The sequence below is a fragment of the Herpailurus yagouaroundi genome, unplaced genomic scaffold, assembly GCF_014898765.1.
Source record: "Herpailurus yagouaroundi ecotype Mexico unplaced genomic scaffold, PumYag 196, whole genome shotgun sequence".
Classification (NCBI taxonomy): domain Eukaryota; kingdom Metazoa; phylum Chordata; class Mammalia; order Carnivora; family Felidae; genus Herpailurus; species Herpailurus yagouaroundi.
Window position 1 is genome coordinate 21,044,145 of NW_024412427.1, and position 23,444 is coordinate 21,067,588.

At 37.6% G+C, this 23,444-nt stretch overlaps 1 protein-coding gene and 1 long non-coding RNA gene across 4 annotated transcripts in view; both read left to right on the forward strand.

Moving 5' to 3' along the window:
• The window catches only part of PLCB1 (phospholipase C beta 1), a 709,896-nt gene that overhangs the window by 308,893 nt on the left and 377,559 nt on the right, over nt 1-23,444 (forward strand). The gene's annotated exons all lie outside the window — the stretch shown is intronic.
• LOC121012478 (uncharacterized) lies at nt 6,874-10,002 on the forward strand. Its single transcript, XR_005782130.1, has 2 exons — nt 6,874-8,459; nt 8,687-10,002. It is a non-coding gene; the product is annotated as an uncharacterized LOC121012478 (long non-coding RNA).

Below are 23,444 nucleotides of genomic sequence, written 5' to 3' on the forward strand. Positions count from 1 at the left end.
GTAAGTGGAATAATGTTATATACATTCTTGTGAAATTTGATTATTCATTCAATAACATTACTCGAAATTTATTAATGTTGGTTTAATTAGCTACACTCATTCATGCTTCGTTGCTCTATATGTGTCTCAGTTTTTCCAAGTTTAGTGTTTTTCTTTTTTCCCTGTTGAACTAATTTGAACTTAAATATTGTACTCTTTTTTTCTAAGTCTTGGTTAGCCCCAGAGATTTTAACATGGATGCTTAATTTTTATTTAATCAAAATCGATAACACTTCTCTTGAATAGTAGAAATATGATAAACATTTAAGCTTCAGCTATTATTGTGCAGTATTTAATTATCTTTCTTAACCACACAGAGTAGATATCTTAATACTTTAAATTTTTAAATTCATTTTTATTGTTAATAATTTAAATTCATTCCTTCTGCCTGTAGTGCATTCTATAGGATTTCCTTTAGTGAGGATCTGTTGTTTAACACTTCCCATTTTTTCTCTGAGTGAAAATGGCCTTCTTTTATAGTGAAAGATTCACCCGGTTTTAGTTCTGGGTTGACAGTTGGTGCTTCTTGGCACACCAGCAACAGTATCCTGCAGTTTGGTGCTCCCAGTTGCTGTTGACAAGTCAGCTCTCAGTTCAATTGTTCTTCCTTTTAAGTTCTGTTTTCCTCTGGCCGCTTTCGATATTTCCACATTGTCTTTGGTGTTCTGCGGTTTCACTGCAATGTCTTCAGGTACGGATTTCTTTCTCAGTACCCCATGCAGGATTTGTTCGACTTCCTAATTTGGTGACTGAATTAAGCAGTTCTCAAGCATTTCCAAAGGCCAATCCTTCGCTGCCTCTCTCCCATTTCATTTGTCTTGGGCATAGGCCAAGAAGTGAGTTCCCAGTATCTCTATGTTTTAGCTGTAAGGACTTTCTGGACTATTTTCCTAAATAATCATACAGTTTTGCATTCCTACCAGCAGCGTATGACAATTCCAATTTCTCCAAATCCCTGTCAACATTTGTCATTATTTGTCTTTTTGTTTATAGCCATTACAGTGGGTGTAAAGTGGTATCTCCTTGTGGTTTGGATTAGCATTTACCTAATCTTAGTGATGTTAAGCATCTTTCCATGTGCTTATTGGCCATTTGTATATCTCCCCTAGAGAAACGTTTATTCAGATCCTTTATTCATTTATTAAACTCAGTTATTTGTGTTTTTATAATTGAGTTGTAAAAATTGAGTCACATTTTTGTAGGTTTGTTTTATTAACCCTTTCCTATTGGTTAAAGTGAGTAATTACTGAAATGGCCACAATGAAATAAAAAAGGAAGGCTTGAAGGAATAGGAATGAAATAGTATGGAATATTTACAAATATGATAACCAAGTTTCACTGAGTATAATTGGTTAAAGTTTGGTTTACTAGTGTAGGGGAGGAAAAAGTGTTTTTCTACCCTCTTAGGGCTTCCGGCCAGACCTGAAAATTTGGGTGACAGAGACAGATTAACAGGAGAAAAGCATACACATTTATTTAATGTAAGTTTTATATGACACAAGCCTTCATAAGAAAATGAACGCTCAAAGAAACAGTTAAGCCTGAGTATTTTTATGCTTAATTTGTTGATGAGTGGATAGTTGGAGAAATATAAGAAGTCAAGGAGTACCTGGTAAATGTAATAAATGGGGAAAATTGGCAAGTCCTGTTTGTTGCAGTTCCTTTGAGCATCCCTTTGTCTTCAGACATAAGGATGTTCCTTTCCTTCAAGTATAGGGAGGACATTTCTTCCATGAGAGTTTTATGACCTGCTTCAGGGGAGATGAACAAGGGGAAGGTCAGAATGACCTTTCTGTTTCTTGTTTTCTCAAACTCCTTCAGTTGAATATGTTCAATGCCAAGGTGTAATACTTTAGGGTAGGGTGTCCTGAACCCCATCATTAGTTAAGAAGATATCAATCATATGCAACCTACGTATTGGTTTTCATATAGCAATTAATTCATATCTTTTGGGCCATACTTAATATCAACATTTCCCAAACTGTTCCATTGAATATTAATAGGTGATATACCAAAAGACTTTCTGTATGACTTAACAAGTCTGGGAAACTTTACACTCAACAAATGGAATGCAGTGTCTTAACTAAAGGGCTTCCTTGAGCCCTTAATAGGTAAATGAACATTGTAAGTGTTCCAGAGGGGGGCCAGGCATGAATATGAAACCCTATTTCTTTCCCCAATACTCTTGAGAATCGTGTTCTACAGAGCACACTTGGGAAGCATTGCTTTAAAAACATTAATTTCCCTAAAAGAAAGAGCATTGCCATAGAGAGCTCTCTAGTGGCAGTAGGGCAGAGATGGAGGGCTGATGGAGAAGCAGCAATTAATAAGTTGCCTGTTACATAGTCAGAAATAACATTGGAAGGAGCCTGACATTTTACCAAATGAAAATTAATATTAATTAAACAAAAACAGGGAAAAACCTGTGAAGCTTTGAGACAGTTTGTGATTCCTCTCAGCTAGCTGATGTGCTTATTTTTCACTAGGGCCCCTAATGACCCCCTTCCTTGGTGAATTGGATTTTGCTAGCTTGCTTTATTATGTTATTTCAAAGAGCTCTAAATTTAACACAGGCCCCTCTTGAAGGTGCGAGTTTGGAAAGCCTGCATTTATAGGCTGTGTTCCAGCTGGTTTCTCCATCTCTGTTAAATTAGAACAAGAACTTCTTCAATGTGGCCATTTTAATTCTGGGGAATCTTCTCATTTACGTAGTATTTTGGTAAATGTGATGTTTTCTGATAAATTTCTAGGGAATGGAGCTATTTGTGGAAATAAGAATTGAGACTTTAGTTGTTCTTGGCTCTCTTACTACCCTCTCCAGAACCGCAGAAAATAGCTTTTGTCAGTTCCCATTGCTTCAGGTTGAGGATAGACATGTTCATAATAAATGCAAAACTGATCATTTAAACACTTGTTCCCTAAGGATATGAACAAGGTGTTCATTACAAAATTTAGCTCTTATTTTTTGCTTTATTTTGGTAAAGTAGTTGAACTTTTATTTCAAGGGAAAATTAACAGTAGATAACTTGATTGTGAAGATATTACTATTTGCAAATCTTTGTGGAATTTATTTGCGGCCAAATTAAATCACTACATATAACTCAAAAGAACTTTCTTTCTTTGTTATTTTATTTCATTTTGCTTATTTTATTTATGTATTTCATTATTCATTTTATTTACTTATTTATTGTTTTGGACCATGGCACCAGTGATGGTGATTACTTAGTTTGATTGTTAAAATGAGTCAGATGATGATGCATAAGCCTACCCCTGGTATAACAGTTAAAGTGATGTGATAAAACCAGTCAAACTGATGTAATAACACTTAGTCTGAACCCCAGATATACCTTTACCTCAAAAATGATTCTCTCTGGGGCACCTGGGTGGCTCAGTCAGGTATCCAACTTCAGTTCAGCTCATGATCTCTAAGTTTGTGAGTTTGAGCCCCTCATCAGGCTCTGTGCTGACAGTTCAGAGCCTGGAGCCCGCTTCAGATTCTATGTCTCCCTCTCTTTCTGTCCCCTCCCACACATACTCTCTCTCTCTCTCTCTCAAAATTAAATAAACATTTTTTAAAAATTTAAAAATGTCTCTCTCTGGAACATAAAATTCCCTTTATCCTTGATATCTTATAGTGATCACTCAAATATTTTGGATAATTGAAGAATGATGGATCAAAGTTCTAGATTATAAAGACATGATGTAAGGGGTGCCTGGGTGGCTCAGTTGATTGAGAGTCCGACTTCGGGTAGGTCATGATCTCACAGTCTGTAAGTTTGAGCCCCCTGTCGGCCTCTGTGCTCACAGTTCAGAGCCTGGAGCCTGCTTTGGATTCTGTGTGTGTGTGTCTCTCTCTGCCCCTCCTCCTGCTGGTACTCTGTCTCTCTCTGTCTCAAAAATAAATAAATGTTAAGCAAATTATTTTAATAAATAAAGATATGATGTAAGAGAGGGTCCAGGATGAAGCCATCATCCTCCCTGGTGCTAGAAGCTGTAAACGGTAAGCTCCCAAATCTCAGTACCTTAACACTATCGAGGTTTGTTTTGTTGTTTATAAAATGCTCCTTATGGCAGACTGTTCTTCAAGTCATGATTCACATCCTAGAATCCTTCCACTTTGTAGGCCCATCATCTTAAAATAATTCCTTCTAGTTTACCCTACTAGGCTGCAGCAAGCCAACAGGGAAAGAGCGTGGAGGCTCACCAGTGGAAGGTTTTCATAAATATACACTTTAGCTCTTACTCCGCTGGTGAGAAGTCAGTCATATAACCACATCTTACCTCTGGGACATGGAGTCCAACCACACGCCTAAAAAAGGCAACGAGTTTTTTGAATATGCAACTATCTCTGTTACAACTGTCTCCAGATAGTTGCCTTTTTATACTTATGATGTTGAAATTAACTTGAGTGACGGAATAGAGTTGGTTATCTCCAAAGGAAACAAAATGGCATATGCACATTAATTATGCATTTAAATTCCAGACTAATAATTAATGTGTCCACATTTTAAGTAATTTCCTTAATAACTTCACTTCAAATTAGTTCAAAGATATTTTGGGCATTCCTGGAAGGGAAATTTTATTGAGCCAAAGATCTGTTCATCATTTACAAAACAAATAATCTGTTCTTATTTATATCTCCTTACAATGTGTGACTGAGTAAGCATCACACATAGCTAGGAAATAGATTTTGACAGCATAGCCTTGTTAGTTATCATTTCAACAGGTACCATTAGCACAAAGATCAAGCTGCCTGCCATAGCTGTAGCATGCTAATGGGAAGTAAATACCATCCACGCATCTCAGCCTCCCTTTGAAATAGAAAATGACATCATGTAATTGGTTTTGTCTGAACTGCTCAGTGGGTGAAAATGTGATTCAGATGAGTTAAAGGCATGATGTCATTATTCTCCAAGAAGAGGCTGGACACTCAGCAGCCTGATTCTTTGAGCCAGCAGCAGTACATAAACCTGGTGTAGAACTTTAATCTCATTTGCACAATGTCGTGACTTTCTTCTCAAATGGAAACATGGCGGGTTATTTTTAAAAACAAGTAATGATCTTGTGCTCCAGAGCACCACTGATGCCTCTAGGAGAACTTGTGAATTAAAGGTTCTGCTGTGGTCTTGATTCCCATCGGTCTCTCCGGGACTGCACTATAGATGAGGCAGGGCTATCATTACTGCCTTCACTCATTCTCAATCCCAAGGGCCGAAGAGGTGGTCTTTAGTTGACCACTTAGAGATGGTCTTTTAGTTATTTATTTTTTAAATGCTGAGTACCTGCTGTGTGCCCGGTGGTGACTTAGGTGCTGGAGTTATAGCCATGAATGAAATAAAATTCCTCTTCTCATAGATAATAAGCAAATAAAGATATAATCTAATGCCAGGTAGAGTTAAATGCCATGTAGAAAGGCAAAGCTGGGTGGAGTGCTAGAGAAGGATGGGGTAGTGGCATGTCATGGAAAAGGTGGTCTGAGAATGTGACATTTAAGCAGAGACCTTAGGAAATGAGAGAGAAGATCGTGTGGAAATTTGCAGGAAGAAGATTACAATTGGTGGGAACAGCAAGGGCAAAGGCCCTTGGTGAGGAGCATGCTTGACAAATTTATAGATCAGCAAAAGTGACGGAGAGGGAGAGTGTAGGGAATATGGGCAGGGCATGGTGGGGGTGGAAGGAACCATACTTGCACAGCACTGCTGTTGACCATCTTATGGGACTGCCCATAGAACCATCAAGCCTCCCTATTCGAAGCTTCTCTTTCATGTGGAGCACCAGACAAATGATGCTTCATAGTCACTGGGCTCTGCATTTGGGCTGGGGACTGAAACTTGCCATTTCTGGGCCTTTGGCGATCAATGAAGGTTGGGAGGTCCCAGGTTCAGGCAACGAGGAGGTGGCTTGTCCAGAAAAAACTTGAAACACCATCTATAAGTGTGACCAGGGGCACCTGGGTGGCTCAGTCAGTTGGGTGTCGGACTTCGGCTCAGGTCATGATCTCACAGTTCGTGAGTTTGAGCCCTGCATCGGGCTTTTTGCTGACAGCTCAGAGCCTGGAGCCTACTTCGGATTCTGTGTCTCCATCTCTCTCTGCTCCCCTGCTTGTACTCTGTCTTGCAAAAATAATAAATAAACATTAAAAATTAAAAAAAAATAAGTATGGCCAAAATTGCTCTACTTTTTATTATCAAAATTGCTCTACTTTTTATCATATACGATAATATTATTATAATAATACTTAAATAATTCCAGTGATAAAATACTATTCTCCCCAGGGCCAGACCACCTTCATCTCCCCTTGGTACACCACTGCTTTGGTGCACACACGTAGTGAGTAAAACAAATGCCTATAGATATCTAGTAACTATATATAGTTAATTAAAAAGACTATATATATATAGTCTATATAGAAGATTATATATATATATATATATGCACATATATATATCACTCTACAGTATATACAGAAGAGTATACGTATGATACACATATATACACACATATACATACATTATATATTCTTCAGTATATTTAACAAGGATAAATCATTAAGTATATGCATTTTATTTTATTTTATTTTTAATTTTTTTTCAACGTTTTTTATTTATTTTTGGGACAGAGAGAGACAGAGCATGAACGGGGGGTGGGGCAGAGAGAGAGGGAGACACAGAATCGGAAACAGGCTCCAGGCTCCGAGCCATCAGCCCGGAGCCCGATGCGGGGCTCGAACTCACGGACCGCGAGATCGTGACCTGGCTGAAGTCGGACGCCCAACCGACTGCGCCACCCAGGCACCCCAAGTATATGCATTTTAAATGGGATGATATACTTGGAATCAAAAGATCCTACATGGAAAATGTTAAATCATTAAGACAGAGGCACAAATATTTATGCAGTAGCTATAATGTGCCAAATAGGGCTTTTTCCATGCATTTTGTTCATTTGTTCAAAAACCATGTTGTGGGACTTACCTGTGCTAGTGAAGATATAAAGAAGAGCAAGAGAGATGTACTTGCAACAAACCACACAGTGTGGTATGACTGTTCCAGTCTTACAAGCAAGAAAGCTGAGTCATGGAGGAGCTCAACTGAGTTCAATCCACACAGCTGGGAGTAAAGATCTGGAACAGAAATGCAGCTTCTTCTCAATCTTGTCTCTTGTTTGCAAAAACAAAAACAAAGTCCAGATACTTTCACAGTTTCTAATTTTTTGAGAATACTGGCATACATAAAGTATTTCCATCCATATGGAATGACATAGGTAGGTGTACAGCATCTAAGAAAATATAATTAACATCTTATTCAACAGCAAAGTTTGCTTGCAGTATATACAAAATTAAGAGGATAATTGAATGTAAGGTAGAATCTGGTAACACAAAATTAAGTAGCACTGGGATGACTGGTAGAGTATATATGATTTTTTTCTTTAAGAATAAGTCTCCCACCTGTGGTACACTATGTGAATAATTCCATGACTTAGCATCATGCATATGGCTACTTCTCCATACTTCTCAAGGGACAATGTCATTTATCACGGCTTCTCAAATGTTAAGATGCATACGAATCTCTTGGGGGTCTTAATAAACTACAGGTTCTGATTCAAAGGTCTGAGGTGGGGCCTAAGATTCTGCATTTCTAACAAGCTCCCAGGGCATACATATGGTGCTGGTCTGTGGGCACACTTTGACTTTAAGGCAGTTACAGTCATTTCTGGCACCGGTCAAAAGCTGTATCTTGGGCCTCATCCCTATTATTGGTTACTTTTGTAAGAGTGTTTGCTGAGCAGACATTCCTAGTGGAGCAGCTTATAGGAATTAAGGAAGGTATAAAGTCATGGTAGAAGGGACAAAAGGGAAGAAATAAACATGGTATAATGAATTCTGCACCTCTTTCCTAAAGAAACCACAAGCAAATCATTTACTCCTTGTTTAGAAGGGTCAACCTGATTCAGGTCTTCAACCTGAAGACCCAGGCCCTCATACAGCAAAGCCATTGACCACCTTGAAAAATTACTATTTTGCTCTTTGGTGTAACCTCAGTTTTATCTTGCTGAAACAAAACAAAAAGAATCCAATAGTGCATTCCTTTGTATTATTTATTCTGGCTGGATACTAATGTTAATTTTCTTAAATGCTTTGGCCACTATATTAAAATTGTCCATTTCATCAAATGGCTTAGTGTGAATCTTTTGAAGATGTACAAGAGAATTTCTTCATTAGAGCATTGCTTCTGAAGTTTTAATGAGCACACAAATCACCTTAGAATCTTATTAAAAATATAAATTTTGATTCAGTGGAACTGGGGTGTGGACTGAAAATTGGCATTTCTTAAAAGCTCCTAGGTAAGTCTGATATAACAGATCCTTGGGGGACTCTGAGTACAGAGGCCTTGGACCATTTGATCCTACTTTGCATTAAGAAGGTATTCTGTGGGGCGCCTGGGTGGCGCAGTCGGTTGAGCGTCCGATGTCAGCCAGGTCACGATCTCGCGGTCCGTGAGTTCGAGCCCCGCGTCAGGCTCTGGGCTGATGGCTCAGAGCCTGGAGCCTGTTTCCGATTCTGTGTCTCCCTCTCTCTCTGACCCTCCCCCGTTCATGCTCTGTCTCTCTCTGTCCCAAAAAATAAATAAACGTTGAAAAAAAAAAGAAGGTATTCTGTGTGTGAGTGTGTGTGTGTGTGTGTGTGTGTGTGTGTGTGTGATATTCAAGTAGTGAGGAAATTATATATTAACAAATAGCTGAAATGACGAAAACCAGGCATCTGCCTCAACACATAGGCTAGTGATCAAAGATTCCACAATCACATTTCCTTACCATGAAGGACTTCTCAACACTAGATGTATAAAAAAGGATTTTTGTCAGTAAGATGATGATCCCTTTCAGTTTTTCTGAAATCAGGCTGTATTCTAGATCACTCAGCAGATTGTAAGAGCAGAAAGGGTCAGGGCCCACCCAAGACCAACTAAATCCCAGCCTCTGGACATGGATCTAATGAGCAATCTCTAGACCACCAGCATCAGCAGCACCTGCTGGTCTAGAGATTAGATGTCTAAACTTATTAGACATCTCATGTCCCATCCAGATCTACTGAATCTAAGTCTACAGTTTATAAAGATCCCCAAGCATTCCAATGCACATTCAAATTTCAAAAGACACTGTTAAGTAGGAGGCAAACCTAGATAGTTGCCATAGCAACTTAATTGTATTAAACACCTCTCTTCCACTCTAGTAGTTTGGGCCTTTGACTGGTATTAGAACCAAAAGAAGACAGATATATCAAGCCCATGCAAAGCCTGGTATGTTGACTGGCTCTAATGTATCTGGGAAGGTGTAAAATAACAGGGAGAAGACACAGGAAAAAAATCCAGTTCTAGGTCCCTAGTGCTTCATACCAGCAGTTTCTTTGGTTCCTCTTTATTATGCCTCACCTTTTTTCCAGAAACTTTTACCACTTGCTTCCAGCTTTAAGTCTACTGAGTAGACATTTACCTGAAGGAACTGAATCAAGAATTCCAGTCTGGACTTGCTGGACCATAGTGACAGTAGTGCTTACTTTGCAGTGATGCATTCCTATCACTGCTCTAAAACTCAAGGGAAGGGGCAAGCAATCAAGCATTTATGGACGATTCCTTTGTGCCTAGCATTATGCTAAAGGTAATGGTGACACATATAAAGGGTTAGTTGCTAGAAACTTGTGGAAGGTGCATGCATTTACTTTACAAATAATACACAAATACATTATCAAGTTCTGAAGTAGTGAAAAAGCATAAAGTAAAGGCTTAACAGTGGGGCATAGATAGTCTGAGCAAATAATAATAACAATAATAATAATAACAATAATAATAATAATTAGAGATGGAAGATGTCAGTTTGAGGCTTCATAGAGCCAATGGAACTTGAGTTGAGCAGATGTAAGATATGAGACATTCCATTGAGAGGCCACAGGTTGAACAAAGGCAAAAAAAAAAAAATAAATGGCACAAAGATGACAATGAACAAATAATATGAGATCTTGCTCTTAAACATGTAATGCTATTTTATAGCTTACATTTTTAATTTTGGCCATAGAATTTTACATATGTTGGGAAAATTGTAGCAGTTTTTCAAATTCTTATTAAGGAAGGTAGTTCTGAAAATAAATGTATCTTAAATAGTTGTAATTTTCATTATTGTTTCCTCAAGGGTATGGATTATGGTGTTTCCTGGTAATTTTCCTGAGTTCAAAATGTGAAGCATAAAGGTTTTATGAAATATTAATTCTGGAAAAAAATGTCTTCCTGCTAGTAATGATCCAAAAATTGTAAAGTGTTAATTTGAGCAAGTTCTTACCATAAATTAAAAATGCTCAAATTTGCTTGGATGTTATGTACTGATGTTTCATGAACTTCATCTTATTACACTTGTAAAATCTTCACTATAAAACTATAGAGCTAATTTTGCAGTCTAGCAGTCATGCCTAATTCTTTAAATGTTTTTTGGAATTTCTGTTGTCATTAACTCTTCAATGTGGGAAACAGGATTTATAACTACTATCTAAACAAGTATTCTCTATTTTGGGGTAATAATAATAATGTGTTAACAAGTGCATATATTCAAACCAGTGTAGAATGATATGTCCAATAAATTCACATATTTGTTTAATATCTTTAGTTTTTATTATCAACTCCACTTGCTTATTTAACTTATCTACTTTAGGATGCTAATTGACAAGATATTACATCATTATAGAATAGATGTACGTCATCAAATTTTACATTTGTATATGAACATTCTTTATGATTTTTAGAAAATTTAGATATTTAGATTATAGATAAATGTATTCTCAATAATAAGACAGCAGCAAAATGTATCATAGAAGATACAATATTTCTAAAACTCTGAAGAATTTGTAAAACACTAGCTTACATGAAGTAATTCCCATGTTATATAAGTTTAAATATTGTAAAATCTACAGCTATTAACTGACACTGGAAAGTTCTAGGAGGAAATGGTTGGGTGCTGTATCTCGGTTTCCACTAATATGAAACATTATAGATATACAAATCTTACTAGACTATAGATTCTTTTACAACACAGCCAGGTATTACTCACTTTCTTATCCCTAGTACCTATATAGATAGTGTTAATGTGTTCACAATTCTTTTATTCCCCATCTCTGCTACGGCTGAATGTGGGTGGAGTAAACAATAGTAGACCCAATAATAGTACAGGTCCCGCAGATACCAGTCCATAGGCACAAAGCACCTTGCCTGCTGTCATGTCTCAGTTCTGGGGTTTCTGGGGACAAGTGTCCCATGAGCTGAGCTCTAGCATATGATGGTGGTGGTGAACTATCTAGATACTGGTTTCTAGAGGTTTTCTGAGTAGTGGGTTTTCAGAGTAGCCATGGATAGAGGAGAAATTGGGTAGACCAGCAGCCTTCCCTATCTCTAGAGCCTCTAGGTAGTAATTCAAGGAAGCTCAGAGATACAAAGAGGCAACATTAGGACATGGCTTATGAAGCCAGCAGATTCAAGCACTACCAAAAGATTCTATAAGCATGACTTGGTGCATGAGTGTGTTGTGAGCCAAGGTCCTGTCCCGTGTCCAAGCTGGGCAGAGGATAAAATCAAGAGTGCGATTAAACCCATATCCAGCAGTAGAAAGTGAACAGGAAAACATCAACACAAGGTTGGTTGACAAGTACTACTTCAAGGAATGTAAAGGGTAGGAAATAAACTTGAAGCATGGGGAAAATGTCAGTCCTGAAACTGCTCAGGGGAACAGTTGTTCCAAAGTAGAGTAACAAGAAAGGGATATTTATCCTTGAATAGGTGCTCTTGGATCTGCCTGCAATTTTTAGGTAGTTTTGGTGTGGACGGAATATAGCCTTTGGGTGTGACCTGTGTCCATTTATCTTTCATTTATAGATGATTATTTGTGTGTTATTTGTCCTGCACTTATAAGGTAGGGCATAAGGAAACCTATTTACTACTAGTCCATGGTTACATTTAGTTTAACCGAACTAAATGTTTAATAAACATTTCATATTTGTTCTTCCTTCACTGTATGCCTAATTTAGTACATTTAGTTAATTTTCTCAAAACTAATCAGAAACTAGCTCATTTATATTAGCCCTTAATTACCATTTTGGAGAGAACTATTTTTATATACAAGTTGGTTTTTCCCCACTAAAATGCATGTGCCTTCTCTATTCTTCTCTATCCCTCACCTTGACAATAACACATTGAGTGTCATTTAGTAGACACTTAAACAAATAAATAATTTCAATTGGTTCTTTGATCCTAAGTTCATAGATAATGAAAGCCACTGAAAGTCGATGCTTTCTGTGAATAATGATTTTTTTCCTGTGAATAATTTTTTCTGTGAATAATGATTTTACAGAGTTGGAGTTGGCATCTACTTAAGTATTTCTTCCTCTTTGTGAAAGAAGAAATATTAAATATTGGGAAAACTTGCAGGCTTAGAATTAAAAAACACTTAATAGTGATATGAGTATTCATGAACATCCATAGCTTAAAAAAGTATTTTAGTGTGTCACTTATTCATAGCTTAATAAAATCTGTGTTTCTCTTTTCTTTTTTCTTTTTTTTTTTCACTTTATTTATTTGAGAGAGAGAGAGAGAGAGAGAGAGGGAGGGAGGGAGAGAGAGCGTGCAAGTTAGGGAGAGGCACCAAGGTGGGGAGAGAGAGAGAATCCTAAGCAGACTCTGTACTTGGCATGGAGCCTGATTATAGGCTCGATCCCACGACCCTGGGATCATGATCTGAGCAGAAACCAAGGGTCAGATGCTCAACCAACTGACCCACCTAAGTGCCCCTTTCCTTTCCTTTCCTTTCCTTTTCTTTTCTTTTCTTTTCTTTCCTTTTCAGTTTGTCTTTTTTTTTTTTTTTTTTTTGGAGAGAGAGAGAGAGCATACTTGCTGGGAACAGGGGTGGTGGCAGTGGGGGGAGACAATGAGGGAGACAGAGAGAGAGAGACAGAGAGAGAATCCCAAGCAGTCTCCACACTCAGCATGGACCCCAATGTGAGGCTCCATCCACAAGCTGAGATCATGACCTGAGCTGAAATCAAGAGTTAACTGACTGAGCCACCCAGGCACTCTAATATCTGTGTTTTTCTATAACTCAATTTATTTTGTGCTTGAAGGACCTTATTTTAAATCTGTATTCTATAAGCCCACGAGGAAATTTGTGTGTTTTGTCTGGCTTCACAAGGTGGCATACCCTTTAAGCTATAGCATTAAATTAAAAAAAAATCTCAAAAAACATATTTGCATAACATGCGATAATAACCACTTTATTGAAAGTAAAGAACAATACTTTTAAAATTATTATAGTGTCCAGTCAACCCCATACATTCTCTAGTATAGGAAAATGTGTTCTATTTTTGAAAATGCTACTTATATTTCTCATTTTCATTCAGAAAAATAAAAAACAATTTAATTACAAAGGACTCGATTTTATATATTTGGAAAATATATATAAATGTGGATTGCTAGGGGCGCTTGGGTGGCTCAGTTGGTTGAGCATCTGACTTCGGCTCAGGTCATGATCTTGTGGTTTGTGAGTTTGAGCCCCGAATATCAAAGTGCCAGATATTTTATAAATGTTTTTATTATATCAGAAAAATTCTTATTGGGGTGCCTGGGTGGCTCAGTCAGTTAAGCATCCAACTTCGGCCCAGGTCATGATCTCACAGTTTGTGAGTTCTAGCCCCGTGTCAGACTCTGTGCTGACAGCTCAGAGCCTGGAGCCTGCTTCAGATTCTGTGTCTCCCTCTCTCTCTACCCCTCCCCCACTCATGCTCGCTCGCGCGCTCTCTCTCTCTCTCAAAAATAAATAAACATTAAAAAAATAAAAAATAAATAAATATAGAATGCTTGCCAATGGGGACAGTGTGTAATAAAGTGGGTTTTGAAAACTGACGCTCAAAACATAATCAGAAAGTCACAGAGTGTGTAATGGCAAAGGGATGTTTGGCAGGTATAAATAGGGCAGGCAGTTCTTTCTTTTTCACCACTTTTTTTTTTAATGTTTATTCATTTTTGAGAGTCAGAGAAAACAGAGCATGAGCTGGATAGGGGCAGAGAGAGAGGGAGACAGAATCCAAAGCAGGCTCCAGGCTCTGATCTTCCAGTACAGAACCTGATGCGGGGCTCGAACTCACTGACCACAAGATCAGGACCTGAGCCGAAGTCAGATGCTTAACCGACGGAGCCACCCAGGCGCCCCATTTTCACCACTTTTCTAAAGGTCTCTACTGAACTACAGAAAGCTATGTGGGAGTGGGGACACGGTGGTGAGGAAAAATGTGGGAGAAATTTTCTCTCCACTCCTCCAAAATCTTTACTATGGCTCTAGTCATCTATGGAAACAATAAGAAATAGAGAGCTAATAAAGCTTTCACTGATTAACCAGGCCAGCATTATTTGAATGTACAGCAGCCCCATTTCTTATCTAATAAGCATTAAACTCAAATAAGTAAAAACATATTTCTTCTCTCCCTAGTGCTATTATAAGCTTCTTGAGACAACCTGGCTCTTCCTGTTTTGTCCTCCTAACACCTGATATCATATTCTGTCCAGAGAGAAACCTCCATAAACGTTTTCTGCTGAGTTTACTGATCTAATTCTTCCAGAATGCATGACCCTTGACCTTTATTTAACTAGCCTTGCACCTCAATCTCTCCAATCATACCCTGAGGATAATAATTCCACCTCCAGTTAGTATTCAAGCTCATGGGTACAAAATACCTGGCAGAGAGCAGAATTCCATAACTGATGAACCGTCCATCTTCAGCATACAATTTCCTGATTATTTCATTCTTTCCCACTGCTGATCTGTTGTACTCCATAATGTGGCACTCATATGGACATTATAAATGCACATATATTTGCATACTTACATTAATCGCATGCCACATTGCTAACATACCAGCTTCACATTGTTTTATCAAATCATTACAGTTAACATTAATTGGTTCTCAAAAGTAAATGGATTGAACATATTTTTTTTTTTTTACAGTGACGTATTGTTCAGTAACATCCTCCTAACTGTCAGGCAAGTAACTTGCCTGATTAGCCCTTCTCTGCCTCAAATCATAAGCATATGAACAAATGGGTCTTCTTTGGAGTCCTTCTAATTAAAAGCATTGAGTTAATGCCTTAAAATTATAAGCAGCCCTGGGGCATTTGATTTGAGTTCAAGTTAGAACAAATAATCCAATAGAAATATAAAGCTAGCCACGTACACAATTTGAAATTTTCCAGGTAAACACTGTTGCAGAATGCTACCGCAATTCAGGTGAAGAATTGTATCTTGAACCATTTATTCTTTTGACTGTCTCTCTTCATTCCATAAAGGATCAAGGACACGTAAGGCAAACTGTATACAACAAAACAATGGTAAAATAGGAGTTGGAACCAAATAAATTAGGAAACCAAGAGTGAGGAAAATAAAACACAAATGCACAGACCTAACAGCCACGAGGGCTCACCATTTTAGGGCCTTCACACGTGTTTTTTCCCTCTTCTTAGAAAGTCACTTTCCCAGATCTTTAGATGGCTTCTTTCTTGTCATGCGTGGCTCTTCCGAGATACAGGTTTCACAGAGATGCTCTATCTGACCACCTTGTCTGAAATAACTTTCTAGTCATCTTTGCCGCCTCCCTTTGCTTTATTTTCATCAGAGGATTTATCAAAATCAAGTCGTTTCTTGTTCACCTGTATGTTTATGTTTATGTTTTGTTACCTCTCTTCCCCAATTCAAATACCAGTGCCAGGAGAGCAAGGGTCTTGTTGAGCTTGCTTGCCTCTGCCTCCTCCAGTTTTGGAAATGGGGCCTGGTATATAAGAAGACACTTGATAAATAGTTTCAAGTGAATAAGTGTTCTTACAAATTTGTTAGATGGCCCTAAGACTGCTGGAAGTCAAAATGAAGAGAGAGGAATGTGACAGGAGGGTGCTTCCCAGTGCTTCACTGGGAAGAAGACTTTTGAAAACAAGCACTTAACTCTATCAGACTAGTACTGCCCAGGAGCCCATTCAGTTGGATACTGACTCACACAATGAGCAGGGCCTCCACGCCAGCAAACTTGGGAACACAAGTCTCCCAGCAAATGAAAGGCAAAGTTGTGAAATAGAACATTGTATAGGGCACAAAGGTACACGGTCTACATTGGAACTTTATGTTAGGCTGGATTCATGCAAACACAGAACTTAGATAAAAGGAGTAGATTTAATTGTGTATGTTCCAATTGTTCCAACACACATCTCATTTCTCTTTATCGGGTTTTTGATAGGAACTGTGAAGAGCAGGGGGAAGCTTTTTAATAAAGTATTTAATTTTTTAGAAGTTTTCCTTTGTTCTTAGTCTCATGATTAGTTTTAACATGCCAAATAAATTGTGAGCTGCTTAAGGGCAGAAACTGTAGCATACTTAAATATTTCTTCTCATTCCTAGGACATAAGATAATGACCGGACATGGCAGATGTTCACTAAGAATCAGGTTTTGGTGATGATAATGGCATTATATGGATTCATTAGTCACACAGAAATCCATTATGTGCATAAATAAATTTTATTGTCCCAGACTCTTTTAAGGTAAGTTGGGAAAGACATTAGCCAGAGTGTGGCACAGGAGGTCAGAGCCAGATGGCCACATCAGGTGAACTTGGGCCTGAATGAGCACAGCTAATTATACTATACCAGTCATTCTCCAATGTTGGTGTGAGTCTCAATCACAAAGAAAAGTATTAAAAGTGTAGATGTTTGGCCTCTGCTCCAAACTCACAGATTTATAACCTGCAGAGGTATTGTCTAAACCCTCCCTTGATGTTGAAGGAATACACTGAAAAAGAGTGCACATGAAATATCCAGAGGAAGTAGAGAAACCAAAATGGAGTTATTCAGTTGTCTACTGCAGATACTAAACTACTCTAAAACTTAAAGGCTTAACGTAACCATTTTATCATTGTTACTGCTGTGGCCATGGACAAAGCATGGTCTATAAGACTTGACTCTGCAGTGTTTGTTCCATAGTGACCCAGGAACTGGAAGGAGCTGAACCTGGTCAAGCATATCTGCTTCCCTGGTCTCAGACCTCCTGTAGGAATCTCTTACATGACCTTTCCAACTGTGGTGACCTCAGAGTGGTCGGGGTAGTGGGACTTCCTGTGGCTCAGGGTGTTGTTCCAGGAGATGGGAAAAGGAAGCTGTCAATGTCCCAAGACTGGGGCCCAGAAACTGGCACAGCATCACTTCTGCTGCATTCTATTGGTCAAAGCGCCTACAGAGCCCACTCAGAATCAAGAGGAGGAGACATAGACCCCTTCTTTCCATTAGAGATGTGTCAAGGGATTTGTAAGCGTCTGTAATCCACCACTAGGATAGTAAATCAGTGAGGCCTTAAGAAATCCTGGTTTGATTTAACTTCAGCAGTATTTTTTTTTTCCAGCTTACCAAATCAAGAGGAAGAGTTGAAAAGTTTTCTAACAATCCAAAATACTGAGTCTATGCCATAAACCCTAGAATATGCAGAATGGATTGGAAATGGTTTTAAAATCAGTTGTAGAAAAGCTTGCTTAAAACATTTTTTTGTGGGGCGCCTGGGTGGCGCAGTCGGTTAAGCGTCCGGCTTCAGCCAGGTCACGATCTCGTGGTCCGTGAGTTCGAGCCCTGCGTCAGGCTCTGGGCTGATGGCTCAGAGCCTGGAGCCTGTTTCCGATTCTATGTCTCCCTCTCTCTGCCCCTCCCCTGTTCATGCTCTGTCTCTCTCTGTCCCAAAAATAAATAAACGTTGAAAAAAAAAAATTTAAAAAAAAACATTTTTTTGTAAATGTATATTAAATAGGATTTGTAGGATAAATTAATCTTATGTTATCTTATTATAGATTAATTTTTATTTGAATATGTAGCAAAGGAACATTTTAATGGCAGAAAACATGATGTTTCAATGTTGTATTAGCAAATGTAAATTATGTTAAAGTAGCTATTTTAGGAAGTTTCCTGTTGTTGTTAATCCCCCCCATTGTTATGAAGAAGGAAAATATAGCAATTAAACTTCACTGAATTGAATGCAAATGTCAGCACACTTAATGTTTATCAGTGTCAAGTGGGTAAAAAACTGGGCGGAGTTAGAAAAATTAATTTCAGTGTAGGCCTAGAATTCTCTGGAGTATTTTATGCTGAAAATAAAATGCCCCAAGCATTTCCAGAGCATTTTGATAATAAGAATGCTGTTGTTGCTTTTGTTGCTGGCATTTGTTTTTATCATCCCCAGTTACCTAACTGTATCTTAAGCCAAAACTGTCAGTTTTCACAGGCTTGCATCATTGACCTAATAGAAACAAGCAGAATACTTTTAACTCAGCAAAGGGTTCCATTAGGTAACCCATGGTTTCCCCCTTGCCATCACATTTTAACTAATTGAAAAGTAGTCCACTTTCTCACACTTTAATCTCTTATCAGAGTAGTCATCTATAATGGAGAGGTTATGTTTTGATTTTTGCAGTTGATATTTCAATTCTTTCATTAAGAACATGATTTGGAGCACTCTTGAATTCCTAGTTAAGTGCCTGACTCACCACTTTTAGACCTTTACTGTCTTTAACTTTAGGTGACTTGTATGGTATATCGTTTTGTTTTACATTGAATACTAATGATTTTGTAACTGGCAGAGGCTCACTGTGTGGTTTTGAGAGTAAAAACCAGACGGGAAGCACTGAAGTGGATAAGACCCAAACAGTCATTGCTTCCCTTGGAAATTCAACCAATGGGAGACATACAAGAAGTTTCTGTGTACTATTATTTATTTCTTAAAAGTAGGTGTTCTAAGTGCTATTTTCAAATGTTCGCCATTTGGAAATAAATGACATTGTGCTATTTTGTAACGCAGATGGCTTTTTAAATGAGGACATGTGCTAAGAGTTAATATGTAACTGACTTGCTAAGGAATAGGTGCCAAATACAGTAAGATCTTGATTGTTAAAGCTTGAATTATTCTATTATTTATAACAAACCCATCTTCTCTAACTGACTTCCCCAAAATCTTTTATATTACCACCTTCTCCATCAGTTTCTTTGTAATAGGCAAATTAATTTATTACTCACTTTAATGCATAAACTAAACATGTTCTTGACAGATGTGTCATTCTCTCCAAAGAAAATGGTAACAAACTGGGATTGTATCTAATTGACTGATTAAACCCATTGCCCTAAGTGTTGAAAGGGTATCAGATTATATTTATTACAATCCTTTCAAAGACCTTCTGCTTGAAATGTTAAAGGCTTTTGGTCCTGAGATTTGTCAATAGTAGCATTTGTAGAAGGATCCTTCTTTTGATGAGTAAAGAAGTGAAACTTCTCTTCTTCATGGAAATGAATAAAAGAGAAGTAGCTTCATGGATATACCCATTATTTGGAATTTCTGAGTGGTTGTCTAAGAATGCAGAAAGTTTGTTATGAAATTTCATAATATATCCTAATGTGTTTTGAACAAACCACTGTAATGCACACTCCATCAAAGCAGGTTCTTTATTTTTTTCACTGTGGTATCTCCGGAACTGAAACCAATGCCTGACACATAATAAGTGTTTGATATCTACTGGATGGATGAATTAAACTCAATGCCATAGAGGTGGCAAACTCTGGGCATTCATATTCTAATTATATAATTTACCTACGGCATGATGATGCATGATAAATTGATCAAGCTATCCTGGTCCAGTAATTTTTAAAAATCTTAATCCATTCATGACAGAAAAACAGGGGTAAAAAGATGAATCCCACCATGAGTATCTCAGATATCTGTGATTCTTTTTTTTAATTTTACTTTATTTATTTTTATTTAAAAAAATTTTTTTAAATATGAACTTTATTGTCAAATTGGTTTCCATACAACACCCAGTGCTCATCCCAACAGGTGCCCTCCTCAATGCCCATCACCCTCTTTCCCCTCCCTCCCAACCCCCATCAGCCCTCAGTTTATCCTCAGTCTTTAAGAGTCTCTTATGGTTTGCCTCCCTCCCTCTCTAACTTTTTTTCCCCTTTATCTGTGATTCTAACCCATCCAGACATATATATTTGTCAAACGCCACAGTTCTTTCCCAGGTTTAGATTTTCAAGTTGGAAAAGCACTTGAGAATCAGAAGGATAAAATATCAGCTATGTATTAAATGCATTTTTCATTTTTCCTCTCAACTTATTTTATTCCAAAATCTTCAGAGTTGCTGACACTTTTGCAGGTATGTAAAACTGTGTTTGTTCACTGACATTCTCTATCAAAGTACCTTCTAGGCACTTTTGTACTTCTGATGTGAGCAATAGAAATATTTCACTGAATTTTAACGCAAATAAGATGCAAGTGACATAAGGTTTACTGTTTCATGAAGTCTCAGCCCTTTAAACTCTATCATGGAAAGGAACCTTGTTGGATATGCAGTAATACAGATCTTGACAGAAATGGGAATATTTCGTCTGTTTTGTGTAGACGACTTATTCATAATATTTCTCTTTTTCACCTTACCAGATATGAACTATGTGACTTTGAGTGTGTGCATGTGTGTTTGTGTTTGAGAGGGATAGATAGAGAGGGAGAGAGAGAGAGGTATGGGGGGAATGAGAGAATTCAAAGGCTTATCCAATTACAAGGTAAAATCAGTGGATGGAGTCCTTGCTATTCTCAGGTTATTTTTTTCTTGGTTCATATTTTTTTACACTTACGTAAAAATACTTCTTCAAAACATTTTGAAAAAATTTTGTGGGTTTTTTTGTTCTTTGTTTTTGTTTTTGTTGTTTGTTTGTTTTTGTTTTGTTTTGGGGGTTTTGTTTTGTTTTGTTGTGTTGTGTTTTTGAGAGAGAGCAAGCAAGCAGGGGAGGGGCAGAGGGAGAGCATGAGAGAGAATCTTAAGGAGACTCCATGCCCATCAACGAGCCCAACACAGGTCTCTGGGATCATGACCTGAACTGAAATCAAGAGCCAGATGCTTAACCAACTGAGCCCCCCAGGACTCCCAAAGGTGTTTTGTGAATAAATCCTAGAGTTTGCAAAATAAGTGATACGCAATATTTTTTATCCCTTGGGTACTGGCTTGGCTGATTTCTGAAAGGAAGGAGTTGAGGTTTCCCAGCTACATCTGTATTAGTGCTTCCAGAGAATGAAGAAATGATTCCAACTACTCTTATACTGGGCTTCATGCAGGAGATTAGCACTTGCCTTATAATAATCATCTGTGATGATTACCCACGTTTAGAAGGTTTTGTGAACACTGTTTTGTAATGTGAGATTGGCTGTTTTCTACTTCTCTTGGGATGATTGGGTTCTTCAACACCAGAAGAGGCATGAAGTCTTTCTTTGCTGGTTTGAGTCAGAATGGGAGGAGAAGAAGGAACATGTGGAGCTTCTAGGTCTGGTGTGTTCTTAAGCTCCTCAGAGAACTTCTACAGCGACCCCAGGTCTGTCTTTTCAAATAATAAGGTGCCTTGATGAAATTATCCACAATATAATCCACTTCAGAGGTGGACCTGAGGAAAGTGAGGTGTTGTTTTTGTTTTTGTTTTTGTTTTTGTTTAAGATAACCATTTAGGGGCACCTGGGTGGCTTAGTCGGTTAAGTGTCTGACTATGGTTCAGGTAATGAACTCAGGGTTCATCAGTTCGAGCCCCGCATTGAGCTCTGTGCTGACAGCTCAGAGCCTGGAACCTGCTTCTGATTCTGTGTCTCCCTCTCTCTCTGTTCTTCCTCCGGTCACACTCTGTCTCTCTGTCCTCTCTTTCATGAATAAATATTAAAAAATTTTAAAAAGTAAGATAACCATTTATTTTATTTTCAAAGGCATTATTAAGGTATAACTTTCATAAACATTTATTTTTATAAGAACATTTGAGGATTGATTAGGAAATATTTAGTTACTGTGGAAAATTTGAAAAATAACAAATATAAACTCACAATTCTCAGATAGACTTTTCATAAAATTTTGGCTTGTTCCCACCACTTTCCCTCTGCAGATCTACATATACATAGCCCCTCACATCTGTTAAAATGGCTATTATCAAAAAGTAAGAAATAACAAGGATGAAGAGAGAAAGGGACCCTTGTGCACTGTTGATGGTGATATAAATTGACATAACCATTCTGGAAAATGGTGTGGAGATTCCTCAGAAAATTAGGAATAGAACCACCATAGCAACTCTACTTCTGAGTATTTATCCAGAGAAAATAAAAACACTGATTTGAAAAGATATGTGTACCCCTTTGTTTATCGCAGCGCTATTTACAATAACTAAGATATGGAATCAATGTAAGGACCCACTGATGGATGGATGAATAACGAAAAGTTGGTGTACATATATACAATAGAATACTATTCAGCCATAAAAAGAATGGAATTTTGCCATTTGTGACAATATGGATGAACCTTCAAGACATTCTTCTGTTTGAAATAAATCAGACAGAGAAAGACCAATACCATACGATCTCACTTATAAGTGTAATCTAAAAAACAAAACAAACAAAACAACACAGAAAACCAAGCCCATAGACACAGAGAGCAGATAGGTGGTTGCCAGACTGGAGAGGGAAGTGAGGTAGGCAAAATGGCTGAAGGGGATCCAAAGGTACAAACTTCCAGTTACAAAGCAAAATTGGTCTTGGGGATGAAATGTACAGCATGGTGACTATAGTTAATAATACTTTATTGCATATTTGATAGTTGCTTAGATAGTAAATCTTAAAAAGAAAAAAATATATAACTGGTCACAAATGGTAACTAGATTTCTTGTGGTGATTTCACAATGTATATAAATATCAAATCATTATGTTGTATAACTGAAACTAATAAAACATAATGTGTCCATTATACCTCAATTTAAAAAAGAAGGAAGAAAAGGCAGTTCACACAGTGTAAGAAAACATTTGCAGATCACATATTTGGCAAAGGACTTGTATCAGAATATATAAAGAATTCCTACAATGTAAAAATAAAAAGATAGAAAATCCAATTAAAGATGGGCAAAAGATTTGAACAGACACTTCATAAATAAATGGCCATTAAGCACAAGAAAAAGATCTAAACAGGGAATCATCAGGGAAATGCAAATTAAAAACCTGTGACATAGTACTACATGCCCACTCAAAAGGCTAAAATTAAAACAACTAGTAATTCCAGGCCCTGGTGAGGATGTGGAGCCACTAGACTGCTCATGCACCACGAGTGGAAGTTTGAAATGGTGCAAAGTACACTTTGTAATACTGTTTGGTAATTTCTTATCAGGTTTAATATATATCTACATAGTAATGCAGGTGTTTTCCCAAAAGAAATAAAAAAGGATGTCTACAAAAATACCCTTACCAGATTATTCAGAGCAGCATCATTAATAATAGCCAAAACTAGAAACCAACAAAATGC